The 13,739-nt window shown below is 43.5% G+C and overlaps 2 long non-coding RNA genes across 5 annotated transcripts; both read left to right on the top strand.

Annotated features, from left to right (window-relative positions):
* Window positions 1–3,479: 3,479 nt before the first annotated feature.
* Window positions 3,480–6,267, top strand: LOC120661421. Its single transcript, XR_005669891.1, has 2 exons — window positions 3,480–4,187; window positions 5,728–6,267. It is a non-coding gene; the product is annotated as an uncharacterized LOC120661421 (long non-coding RNA).
* Window positions 6,268–7,645: 1,378 nt separating this feature from the next.
* On the top strand, window positions 7,646–9,264 carry LOC120661420. Of its 4 annotated transcripts, none has more exons than XR_005669889.1 (4): window positions 7,646–7,950; window positions 8,027–8,241; window positions 8,393–8,475; window positions 9,049–9,264. It is a non-coding gene; the product is annotated as an uncharacterized LOC120661420 (long non-coding RNA). The 4 variants fall into 4 exon arrangements; XR_005669890.1 differs by having other exon boundaries at window positions 7,649–7,950; window positions 8,030–8,241; XR_005669887.1 differs by having other exon boundaries at window positions 7,649–7,950; window positions 9,083–9,264.
* The last annotated feature ends 4,475 nt before the right edge of the window (window positions 9,265–13,739 follow it).

Below are 13,739 nucleotides of genomic sequence, written 5' to 3'. Positions count from 1 at the left end.
AGTGGGATGCATCACAATGGTCTTTGGTTTAGTCCCAGTGCTCAAGTAACCCACGTGAGTTGAGAGAGACACAAAAGCCTCACGTACACATTTTAACATTACTGCCAGGGCAAATCCGGAAGTTCCGGATTTGGCACACGTGGTCCTAATGGCTAGTTGGTTTGAAAACCCGGAGGTTCCGGGTTGTAGAATCCGAAAGTTCCGGGTTCTAACTGTCACATAACGGCTAGCTTTGTTGGGACTAGCTATTTATACCCCTTAGCCCCCTCCTTGGTGGGCTGCTGTTCCAGGCTCTATTCAGTTCATTGCTGGTCGTCCCAAGAAGCTTGGTAGCCATAGTTGAGCTCTCCCCAACCTCTCTTTGTGAGATTGTGTGATTAGTGTATATCCTTGAGTTGGGTTGAGAGAGTGAATGCTTGAGAGCACTAGAGAGCACAGCAAACCTTAAGCACTTGAGATTAGCCGTGATTTGTGTGACTTGCATTTGTTACTCTTGGAGGTGAAGCCTCCTAGATGGCTAGGCGTCGCCGGCTAGCTCCCAAGGATTGTGGTGAGCAGCGGCAAGTTTGTTGCAGCACCGATCTTGTGCCACGAGGGCGCATGGGCATATAGTGGAAGGAGGAGATAGCTTGACCTTGGGGTCGATACAAGCTTCCTCAACGGAGACTAGGATTCACACGTGGGTGCACGGGGTGAATCTGAACTTCGGTAAAACAATTCCTTGTGTTCATTGCATTTACATTTACTCGTGGATTTGAGGAGTTCTCCATTAGACACTTGTGTCTTGGAGAGATTGTTGTTTTGTGTGTGCAGGATCTGTGTGAACCTGCTAAAGGAACTTAACTGGGCAGACTCTACAATTGGGGTTTGAATTTATTTTCATTTACTAGCACTACTTTTATTGTGTTCACTCTGTTCTGAGTGAACTCGGAAGTTCCGAGTTCACCCTACTGTCTAGCCCAAATCCGGAAGTTCCGGATTTGAAACCCGGAAGTTCCGGGTTTGGCAGATAGACAATTTTATCCGCTGCGTTTGAGTGAAAATTTGTAGGTGCGCCTATTCACCCCCCTCTAGGCGACATCACGGTCCTTTCAACCCCTTTTGCCCTATCGGCAATCCAACCTTTGCTGGCCTCCTTACCCTTCAATTGGCTTGTACTAGCACATGTATGACCTTCTGAAATGGTTACAATATGAAAAAAAGGATACATGTAGGTCAAAACATGTACATTTAACACACACACACTATATATATATATATATATATATATATATATTGTCTATTTGGTACCCAATGAGCTGAATATTATTCAGCACGCCGGCGGCGCCACCACCGTCCGACGAGCCAGTAAAAGCACCGCTCTTTTTAAATTCGTAGCAGAAACGTAGCCACCGCAATCAATGCGCTTCAACTCCAACAAATTGACTGGGCACCCAATAGATAGTAAAAACTCCCATCTAAATGAGTAATTAGATGCAGAACCTTTTACAGTCTATGTTGCCAACATCATCCATTTTAATACGAGGATGGTTGGAAACTCGAGGATTTTGCCATTAATACCTCCTGCTGCAAATGCAATTGCGGCTTTTCCTCCCCTAATTTTCTCTCTCCCTCATTAATTGCCATCCCCTCTCTCCCTCACCACCTAGGGGCTCCTGCAAACTCGCTGGAGATGCTCATCCCTAGAGGCTCCGATGGACCAGTTGGAGACTCATGACGCCGGATCCCCCTCTCCCCTCGCCTCACCCGATGCTTCATCAAGTTGTGATTTGGGATGCCACCACCGTCGTCAACTGGGCATAGCCATGATTCAGGTGTCCACCTGGTGGGGCTCGACCACCACCGCTGCCGGCTAGTCGGAGCCATTGGCCGCCATCGGCTCAACCTCTGGTGGAAACGAGGTGAGTTCAACCACACCTACATACTTGTTCGATCCACCACAATCAGTTCTGAAGATTTTTACTCCTAATGCATCATCAGAAGAAACTAAGAATGTATTTTTACTCCTTTGATCTGGATAACAGCAGGCAATTGATGATGTCCAAGGCACGGTGGTGCTCGTTTTTACTCCTTGATACACCGCACGGCGAGCATGCTACAACAGCAGTTCATGGCTGTGTCCATGAGTTTATGACGATTTCAGAAGCTAGAAATCTTATTTTTTTTATCATTGTACTCAAGCTACCATTTTAGGAATTTTTCTCTCATCCAAATGATGTCCATAGTTCCAAATTTTTTTTATAGTTGTAACATCACGCGCTGCAATTAATACTCCCACTGAAAGCCCTATAGCTTCCTGAAAGAAAACTATGCATAAGTAATTGATTCATATTCAACTTGTAGTAATTATTCCTCTAGGAAAACTAGTTAATATCAAATTACTTTTCAATTCAACTTGTAGTAATTATTCCTATATTGTACCAATATTACTTTTCGACACAACTAACAGTAATTTATCTGTCCTGATATATTTTAGTGTTCAAAGGAATGTAGAATAGGCAAGGAGTAATAACTAACTTGTATTTTAGTGTTCACATAGGTAAAGCATAATAACTATCCGTATAAACAAGAAATAATCCTGGGAGACCAAGGGTATAACTGTGTAGAATTCAGCAGGTGCCCGAGGATCCAAGAAATCCATGGTGCTAAAAATCAGCTGTAAAAATTGTCTACAACTAGTTTTTATGGTTTCAGAACAAACCAGTAGATTTTTACGGTCCTAGAGCTTGGCTGACCTCTGGTTGGAAGTGCTGCTGCTGCGCTTTTTACTCCCACCCACGTCAACAGTGTAATTTTAGCTTGTCAGGATGTCTGGCGACTGCGCGCATGATTACCGGTTAACTAAAATTGCACCAAAAATTCCGACAGAGGTGCTTTATTGACATTTCTAATAGTCAAACGTGCAATAATTATCATTACCGTGACAACTCAGTGTCTCTGTGGCCAACTCTGCATTAAAATCACTTATTAACCCATTTGTTACTACCCCTTAACGTTTGCACTGTAATTTTCTCCAGCCAGACTGTGGGCGGCGCTCCGCCGTGAGCGTTGAATAATATTAAACACTCGGAATGCTAAATAGATCAGTCCTATATATATATATATATATATATATATATATATATATATATATATATATACTCTATTTAGTACTGGTATGGAATAGTTTATTCCATACCCGACCCGGCCCGCGCACCTGATCCGCCTGTCGCCGATCGCCGCTTCCGGTTTTCTGCATCCGGTTCGCCCCGGTCTGCGTCGACATCCGGACATCCCCCACCACCTCCACCCCCGTCCCCATGCCCAACCGCCCAGCTCCTGTTCCCCGGCGCTGCCGCCCTCCACGCCCCAACCCCAACCCCCCCACCCCCGAGCGCCGCTCGCCTCCACCGCCCAGCTCCCGTCCCGGCACCCAATCCCCTCCTGGCGCCGCACCCCCTCTGCGCCGTCGCTCTCTTCCCGGCGCCGCTCAGCGCCCAGCTCCCGTCCCGGCGCCGCACCCTCCCCGTGCCGTAGCGCTCCTCCCGTGCCGCTCGCCTCCTCCGATAGCCCCCCCCACCGCCACATTTTTTCCAGCCAGGCCCAAATCCCTCCCGCCGCCGCACCAACCTCCTGCGTCGTCGCTCTCGTCCCGGCGCCGCTCGCCTCCTCTGACGGGAGTCTCCGATTTGATCGCCAGTCGTGTGCCACTCTCCTGCGGTGATTCTTGCCCCCTTCTATGCATCGGCGGTGACGGCAACACAAGCGTTGGATGGATCCTAGGGATCCAATCTTCTCCACGGCAGTTTGCTATTTCTCCCGTGGAGATGCTCTAGCGAGTTAGGTGCCCCGTCGAGCTCCTCGCTCTGCGCAAGTTGCCCTTTGATCTACCTCACACCAAATCCCCAAGGTGCGCAGATCGACCAAGGGTGCCCTGCGAGGCTGCGAGCATGTTTCCCATTCTAATTTCCTCATTGCGTGCAGATCAAAGATTCTTCGAGAGGATCTTAATAACCTCTAGTTTAATTGGAGCACGGCGGATGTGTGGATGGATATTGGTTGTTTTTTTTTTCAATCGACTACTGTTTTACTCCCTATTGTGGTGAGATGGTGCCACTGCTGCCTGCTGGGATGACTGGATCTAACCCTGGTGCCAACGACCATTCGACAATATGCTGAATGGCAGGACCTCCTTGCGAAACTGTCAGGTAGTGCTTGCCAGTGCTGGTTTAGTCTCGTTTCCCATTATCATTAGTTTGTACTTCAGCTACTGAACATTTTGATCTGCCTCTTGCATGAGATGGGTCCAGCAAGCTGCAGTCTTCTCTGCATTTATATTTTTTGTTAATAGTTCAAGTTATGCAGTAAAGGTTAGATCAGGGCGTCAATTACATGGTTTCCTTACAGAAATATCTTTTTGTTTCCTGAAATCCTATCAGTATCTCTTCTTAGATCGCACCTATTAAACTTTGGGCATAATACCCGGTATCAATCTATCTATCTTTATCTGTATATAGGTGTTGATATTTCAGATTTGAGGTTTCTGATTGTTACACTTTATGGCATCCTCAGTAGAACCTATTATGTGACAAGTAGTTGCTCATATGCTCATAAATCTCAGATCTGATGAACATTGCTGTCCATTTGCATGCTTATGTATTCTGAAATTTCAGTATACAATTATGCATGCCACTTTGCTTGCTGCAAGACCATAAATATATTGCTGAGATTCTTATCTTTGAATATGCACATCATTGTATCTTATGAATTTGATGCACACCTCATAATTGCAACTTGCTGCCATATCTTGTCAATATAATGCACACTGTCCAACATTTTGACTGTGCACTAATGTCCACCCCACTGCCTTATCTATGTTCATGTAAACCGTGGCATAAGAGGTATGGATGAAGCTTCATCAACCATCACAAAATGCACTATTTTTGGTTGGTAATTTGACTTGTTCTGTATCTCTGGGTTGCTGTGAGATGGATTTCCCCCCCCAAAATGCACCCCTTTATCTCTGAAAGCAAAGAATTCGAACCTATAACTGCTTTTTTCTTCAAATGCCAATTTGTGTTTTCTTATTCATATCTTCAGTCTCATTTCAGGATGATTGCTTGCGGGGTGTCTATATATACCTTAATTGATATGTAGAAAGAACAAGTTCTTTATCAATTAATTAGCTTGACCATGTGTATCCAGTGTCAACAACATTTTTTTCTTGCACTTATCCTGATCTAAACTGAATAATTTGTTGACTAATTCTTAAGTCTGCAGCCAGTTCATGCAACTGAGTATATCCTATCCATGGGGTTTGTTGCAACACAATGCCCATCTATTGTTAATTAATAATTGTTTTGCTCTTCCGCAATGTGTATAGGCTGTCTTTAACTTGCATATAATAATAATTCTTAGCTCTTATGCAGATTGCAAGATGCATGATTGCATGCTTGTTACCTGCACGTGAGATGGTTGATTGGCTTGATGGTTGTTGATTTCCTTTTTGTTTATTGTAGTTCTGCCAAATTATAAAAACAGGGTCAATGAAATAGCTAAATGCATTGAGTTTTTATGAACTCTTATCGTGTGCTCAGTTTAAATATGGTCAATGGAATAACAAAATGTACTCAGTTTTAGGTTGAAACTGAGATCAATCAATCACAAAATCACTATATTCAGTTTGCAATTTCGTATATGCAAATATATTTTGTGATAAGAAAACTAACTTGGTGCTAGTCTGCATAGGTTTGCGATCTTGCGGTGGTTCGGCAGCCTGCGGATTCGGCAGCACTGGATTGGGACTGGGACGGAGCCACATGCGGAGGTGAAGGACTGGCCTACAGGCTACAACGACATTGCGGGGTGGGTGCTTCGCCGCCCAGCAATGCCCAGGACATGCTGCTGGGCTAATGTTAAGAGAAGAATAATTTAATTGGCTGTATATGAATGCACTATCAGGGAGGAGGCTGCGGAACAAATAATTTATTTTGTAGAATCAAGTGCCTAAAAAGGACAGTATGTCTAAAACTGAAATCTGATTCACTCTGGGACTGGCGCGTGTCTTTATTTTCAGGCATTTGTTGTAGCTTGTGCATTCACATGTATGGACCTTGGAGTAGATCTTCGGAGAGGTCCATGATGGTTGTAGTAATTGGTATTTTGCCATTATTCCATTGATAAAATTTCTGAGTATGTATAGATTGTCAAATATACACTTCGGTTTACTTTGTGGGGTTACATGTAATTTATTTGTGTCCAAAGAATGTAATTTATTTTTTATGTGAATTGGGGCAATACGTAATACTAGCTGAATCAGGCACCTCCATGACATCACATGAAGTATACTCAAAGTAATAACTATGCAAATAGAAATATTTGGTACGTGGGGTTATAAAGACGGCGAGAAACAACCAACAATGAATCCCAAAATTGATCGCGAGTTCCTGCAACTGACAGGGACGTGCGCGTGGGGAAGTGGAGGAAAATCGTGAGGAGGAGAAAAACCAACGAGGGAGGAAAACCCGGAGAAAAAAACCAGGCGCCCCCTAGCGGCAGACGCGATCGGCGTGGCATCGTGCGTGGGCTGGGTCGGGTATGGAATAACTATTCCATACTCAGGATATGGAATAGCGTTGTTTATATATATATACATATATATATATATATATATTCTCTATTTAGCACTCAGAGTGCTGAATAAGTTATTTAGCACGCTGACCACCCATCGAAACAGGTGTGAGCTATGGATCCAAGCTGAAACCGAAAAAACATTATCCCGAAACCGGAAAATTCTTCTTTAAATCGGAAAAAATCCAAGTTCAACCAGCCTCCATCCCACAACCGGAAAATTAGGAGGTTCAAACCGGAAATTATTCTGCATAATCGGAAAATTAAAATAACATATCCGAAAGCCGAATTATGTGACAAGAAAATTAAATTAACCAGAAAGATAAAAGATCCTAACCGGAAAATTAAGGTTCAAACCGGAAAATGAATGTGACCGAGTTGAAATTTTAGAAATCGCGCCAACTCCAAACCATTTGTGGGACCGGTATGCGAAGCGGTTCTCCTCCCCGCGTCGTCCGCCATGGTTGTGAAAGTTCTTTAATTATTTCAAAAACTACCAATTAAAAGTCTTGTCATTTCATGTGACAACTTTCATTTCTCTCTTAGGCCACACTGGACTTTTATTATTCTTGTTATGGCGGATATTCCTATAAATTTTTAGGGATATTAGTTGATCCAATTGAAAGTTATTTTTAAATCCAGACAAACATGATTTGAATTGGTTATCAATTCATGTGACAGTGTTTGAATTTTTTGTTTGAATTCAATTTGTATAGAGAATTCCTAAAATGTAATTTGTATAGAGCGAGGAGGGGTCTGGAGAAATGACAAGCTGCATCGGTACTAAAAACTATAATTCTACCTCATTAGACTACAAATAACCTTGTTTTTCAACTAAAATGTAATTTTATCCATAGCAAATGATTTTAGATTTGAGTGTGTTCTAGTCCTCTATTTGCTCAGAAGAACACCTAGTTTTTTATCATATTTTTTTCGAATTTTTTTATAATATTTTTGAATTCGCACGACGCCCACCTTCTCGTCTTCTCGGCGGACTCGTTGCCGCCCACCTTTTCCTCTTCACGGTACTACTGCAGGAAAATTAAACGCCATCGTGGGCACGTGGGGCATGGAGCAGTTTCGTCACTTCCCATTTCATCTCCAGATTATTTTTTCCCCTCTCCGTTTGTTTCTCATCCCTGAAAATGGTCTAGGGGACGGGACCCTCCGTCGGCGATGAACCCATGGATCGGAACCTCGCCTCGGGTTCCTCCCTGGCTCCCTCCCTTCGGCAGTACTCCGCCGCCGCTCATGGCCCGCGTGAAGGAAGGAGTGAGATCGAGCTGGCGCATGCGCCACATCAGAGGAAGAAGGGCCTGATGCGCTCTGATTTGGGACGGGGTATAACTACATCCCCTCCGTCTCGTTATTTGGTCTTTATTCACCAGATTGATGCATATTCTCGCTAGCACCGCAGCAGCTTCCTGCATCGACCGTGGCCCCGTGCATCATCTCCATCTAGTGGATCCCGATCTAAGTCTGCTAGGCATGGCGGTGGGTACACATCCCGGCGAATCACCAATCTGGCAGGAAGGAGTGGAGGTAAGGGTCTGCTTGAAGGAAGGAGTCGAGATCTGGCTGGCGCGGGGCAAGAGCAGCGAAGCCTCTGACCGGATCAGGGGAGAATGGCAGGTATTGCGCTGATTCAGTTGCGGCATTATAGTTTTTCAGTTCATCGTAGCGACTCTGGCATCTCCATGCATCCTTGCCTCCAAGATGCGGAGCAGCAGCAATATCTGTAACTGTAAGCGCAGGCTCTAATCTTTTGGTTCTGGCGTTGCAGGAGAGCTGCGTTGGACGTCCACGCCAACTACATTCATAGAAGCAAGGATTTATCAGTTGGAGTCACTCAGCAAGTACATACAGGTATATTTGGGCATTATAAGTGCTCTTAGTCCATCCCAATCCCTGTTACTTTTTTTCTCCAATTTTTGGCTAGGATCCGCAGCAACGTAATTGGGAGCACTCCCTGTCTGTGCTCCTTCCCTAACTAGAACATAGGAGATTCGTAGACCCCATCCACAGAAATTTTTTTATTCACAATTGCACCAAATGACCGAGATGGTCTGACCTGAATTTGTCTTAGAATATGGCCCTGAAGTTGACAAAAAATGATTCATTCTTGTTGACCAATTTTGCTGGTACTAGTTTCACCAAAGGTGTACAGCCGGCCATTACTGCAGCTTCAAATATTAATCATATGCAACCTGATAAAAACATATTGAATCTGACAGTCTAACCCATAAATTTGGTAAATGAGGCAAATGCAAAATTGTTACTCTACGATGAAGAGCTGTGTGATCAAACAATTGGAAGCACACGTTATAACTGTGTATTAGATATTTAGATATAAAGCTGCATTTGTGTACGTCGTAATTTTCTTGTTCAATATGTTACAGCAGGTGAACTGAAGAAGTTCTTTCTTATATGTTACATCAGGTCAGCTGAAGTTCCTTGAATTTTACATTTGCAGTGCTGCCGCTGTGACGTCTGACTGCAGTTCAGTTGAAAGGAGGCACATTAGCACATACACTCAATCTTAGTTTTCTTGTATAGGTGGTGTGCTGGTAATCCTGCTGATGCGTGTACAATCTTATGATCCGTGCATGTACACATTAACTGAATTTTAATGTAAATGATATTTCATTCCATGCGTCTCGGGTGTTGCTTGTCTGAACGTGTTCGGCGCACTGTGACATTTTCAGTTTTCTCAGTGCCATTAGCATCAAATTAATTTTCCGATTACGACCACTATCTTTTTCCAGTGACACCAATAAGATTTCCGATTATCAATTAACTATTTTCCAGTTGAACTAAGGCATAAATATCCTGATGGAATAAACTAGAACATTTCCTGGCAAACATGATCTGGTTTCCAGCTAAAACATTCCGGTCAAGATAAGTTTCTTTCCAGCTACCTTGTTAACATTCGGCCAACTAACACTTGTTTTTTCCGGTCACATCAAGTTTTTTTTTAACCAGACCGGAATACTACTTCCTCGAGACAAGAAAAGACTAGTCCATGTTTCTCATGGACCGGAACATGTTTTCCGGTCGCATGATCTCTCCTTCCTGCGTTTTTCCGGTTGCAGGTATCCTGATTAGGTCTTCCTGTCAGAGCATGCCGCAAAGTAACTTTATTCCGGTTGCGGATGGTAATTTCCGATCGCGGAGGCTGTTCTAGCTCGTGGAGGATCAATGGGCTGCTAGTGACGCGCTGAATAACTATTTAACACCCTGCGTGTTAAATAGCGCGTCCCTATATATATATATATATATATATATATATATATATATATATATATATATATATATATATATATATATATATATATATATACAATCTGAAAATAGTATGACAATGTATGAAAAACAGAACATAAATACCATCTATGTAGGGCAGCCGTGCAGTTTCTTTGTGTGAACTTTCCATTCACACTCTGAATCAGCGCATCTTGCCCTATACCTTGCTTTGTCACTATGCTCAACAAATGTCTGAAACCCCCTTTTTATGGCATATTGTTTGATAACCAGCCTGAATGCATCTTTATCAGCAAATGTGGATCCTTCCTTTATGTCAGGGTTATCTCTATCACTAGAAAAGGTCGCGGCGTTTGCCGCGGATGACCTGTGGGCATGCCTGTTTTACCGTGCATAGAATTGTTCCGTGTACAAATTGAATTGGCTGTATGTTCTCAATCTATAGACACAGATTATATCTAAATTATATCTAAAGTACATCAGTTCCAATCGCCTCATCCTCTCTGTAGCTGACCAAATTAGATAAAAGCAAGATTTCCATAAGTTTATATTAACATAGAAACAGTTATTTTCTTATAAATGATCTAATTTGGTTGACCTAATGGGTGTAATATATTTTTTTTGCGGGTAAAAGAGAGCTTTATTAATTAGTTAGAAGGAGTACAATCGTTCTTGACGATGTCATCAACGCACGCAGGCGCCCGTCCTAGCAACACCGCCGAGTGCGTGTTCCTTCTAGCTAAATGAGCTAATTCATTTGCAGCTGAATTACACTCTCTCTTTTCCTTGACCATTCGCCACCCAGAAAGCAGCCTCGCTTGGTCCTTTGCCTCCGCCAAGATGAAGCTGAGAATCGATCCATCCTCCTTCTCCTGCATGGCTTGGACGATCCTTGCACAGTCGGACTCAACGATAACCGGCTCATGTATCCATTGAGCAGCAAGCCGAACGCCCTCAAGACATGCCCATGCTTCTGCCTCTGCTGCATCGTGGCATTCAGGGATGGCACGCCAGGCTGTCAAGATAATCTGACCCTTGTTGTCTCGCGCGATAACACCAACACCGGCGTCTCCCCTTTGCTGGACAAAAGAGCCGTCGATGTTAAGTTTCACCCACCCCGCAGGAGGAGGCTCCCATTTGGACTTTCTATCTTGCTCCTCATTTGCCGATCCAGAGTGTCTCCTATTGTCGGACGGGAAACAGGGAGCTTTGCCTTTGCCATTACCTTCCCGATCTCCCATGCTCTCTACTATATTGGCTTGCATGGAAAGCAAAGCATGTACAGCCTCCGAAATGCCTGTCGGACCTGATTGATGCGTGATGTTGTTATGGACTGTCCAAGTCTTCCATAGTAACAGTTTCGTGAGATCACGCTCGATGTCTGAACATTGATCCAATAGGAGCAGCAACCAATCTGGCCCAGTCAACCTGAAACGCTCTTCAGCTGGAAGTTGCCAATGCTCACGCATGGCAACTCGGAGTCCTTGAGCCCTTGGGCATGTAACCGTGGCATGGTAACTCGACTCCATCTCCCTGTCACATAAAGGACAGATGTCACTGGGCTCTAATCTGCGAATGTACTTAGCCCTCCTGGTTGGCAGGATGTCCTTGGCCAATTTCCAGATGAATACATTAACTTTCGGTGGGACATGTCCGCTCCATACCCGCTGCCATAATTTCCTGTCACCCGATGGAGCTGAACTCGACGACTGTACATCTTGCCCAGTCTTAAGTTTCAGGGCCAGATTATAGGCACTACGCACAGTGAACATGCCATTTTTCTCCGAGTGCCATGCTATGAAGTCTTCTGATGCCCGTGTAAGAATCTTGATCTTAACGATTTCATCTGCATCAGGCTGGTTGAAAACTTGTCTGATCTTGTTGCGATCCCATCCCCTTCCTTCAATATCCAGCAGCTCTGAAACCCATCGCAAGCGGCACCTTCCCTGTCGAGATGTTACTTTAAGGGACAATTCTCGCGGGATCCATGGATCACGCCAAATGCGGATTTGAGATCCATTACCCACGCGCCAAATGATTCCTTTTTTGAGAAGTTCCAACCCATGCAGGATCGCTTGCCAAGTTGTGGATGCTCTGGAGCAGAATGCAGAGTCTACAAGGCTTCCTCTTGGGAAATATTTAGCTTTTAGAAGGCGAGCACACAGACTGTCCGGAAATTGGATCAGGCGCCATGCCTGCCTTGCAAGCATGGCCTGGTTGAACAGACATAAATCCTTGAAGCTGAGGCCTCCACAACATTTCTTTTGGATCAGCCCATCCCAAGCAGTCCAAGCTGTTCTACGACGGCCTTGATCTTGGTCTGACCCCCACCAAAAATTCCTGATAATACTAGTCAGATCGTCACACAAACCAAGCGGGAGCTTAAAAACACTCATGATATATGTTGGTAGAGCTTGCGCCACTGATTTAATGAGGATTTCCTTTGCTGCACTTGACATGTTCTTTTCCGAAAAATTCCGGAGTCGTTTGCATAGACGCTCCTTCAGATACTGGAACCGATCTCCTTTCATCCTTCCCTTTGACGTCGGAAGGCCCAGGTACCGTGCATCGAGCACATCCTTATCAACCTGCAGAATTGACTTAACCTGGCTTTTCAGAGGTGCCTCTATTTTTTCGCTGAACATAATAGAGCACTTTGCTGGATTAATCTGTTGGCCCGTGTCTCCCATAGGTCGCTAAAATCCCATTAACCACCTCAGCTTGTTCTGCCGAAGCTTTGAAGAAAAGCAGCGTGTCGTCTGCAAAGAGGAGGTGGGAAATCCCCGGGGCGTTACGACAGATCTTGAGTTCCACAAGGTCACCCATGTCAGCTTTCCTATTCATCAAAGTGGATAAACCGTCAGCAACAAAAAGGAACAGATAAGGCGAAAGAGGATCAATCACCTTGAAGTAGACCGCGAGTTGGTCTAAAGGGTGTCGAAACAACACCGTTGAAACGGATAGTGTAGCCAACCGAGGTGACACAAGTCATAACCCGATCCACCCACGTACTCTGAAAGCCCAACAATGGGTGTAGTATATGATAGCTCTTCATTGACATATTACTTTTAATATTCATATATATAGTTTGTGAAGAGTAATATGTACTCGTTGTGTTAATAAGGATGATCAGACTTGGTAGATATATTTGTTGCATACTAAATACTAATATACATTTGATAAAGCTATACATTGGAACCCAATTGAGACGCTAAGTCATGATTTATTTTTAAGTTGTGTTACTATTTACCTCCTCTCTCTTCAGGTCTTTTTTTCTTTTAAAAATCTCATTTTTTTGGGCTAGGTTATTTGACAACAAAAATATTCTTTAAATTTGTTATACCAATATCATTATTATTCTTACTTATTATCGTTATTTTTGAATTATCTAACGTTTGGTAAAAGAAATTTCAGCCATTTCATCTTAATTATATTGATCGACCTATTTTAAAGTTGATCAATTTTAAAACTACAAATTGAGCATAGCTCAGCATGTTATGTTTATTGTGGTGGAGCTTGTCCATCCAGATTTAAATCGTCCTCGACTTGGCACGATGCTTGCATTTTCAGTGGTAGGCGACATCGACTCGATAACGATGCGGCTATAGTGATTTACAGTCAATCTTAAAATTGTCCTACGTGTGCATATTAGTAAAATGGAAGACAAATATCTACTTATCTTAATTTTAGTTTGATACTCAAATTAGCTGAAAGCTTATGAAATTCCAACACTTGGATTTTTCAAGGAGAGTTCATCCAAAATGGTTTTACAGTCTATGTTGAAATTAAGCGACTTGAGCCGTGAACGTCCTAGTCTCGCTAGGTAAGTTTGAACAAATTCAAAGCACATTTACTCAATTATTTTTTTA

Source organism: Panicum virgatum, chromosome 2N, assembly GCF_016808335.1.
Source record: "Panicum virgatum strain AP13 chromosome 2N, P.virgatum_v5, whole genome shotgun sequence".
Lineage (NCBI taxonomy): Eukaryota > Viridiplantae > Streptophyta > Magnoliopsida > Poales > Poaceae > Panicum > Panicum virgatum.
This window is presented reverse-complemented; position numbering and strand designations above follow the sequence as displayed.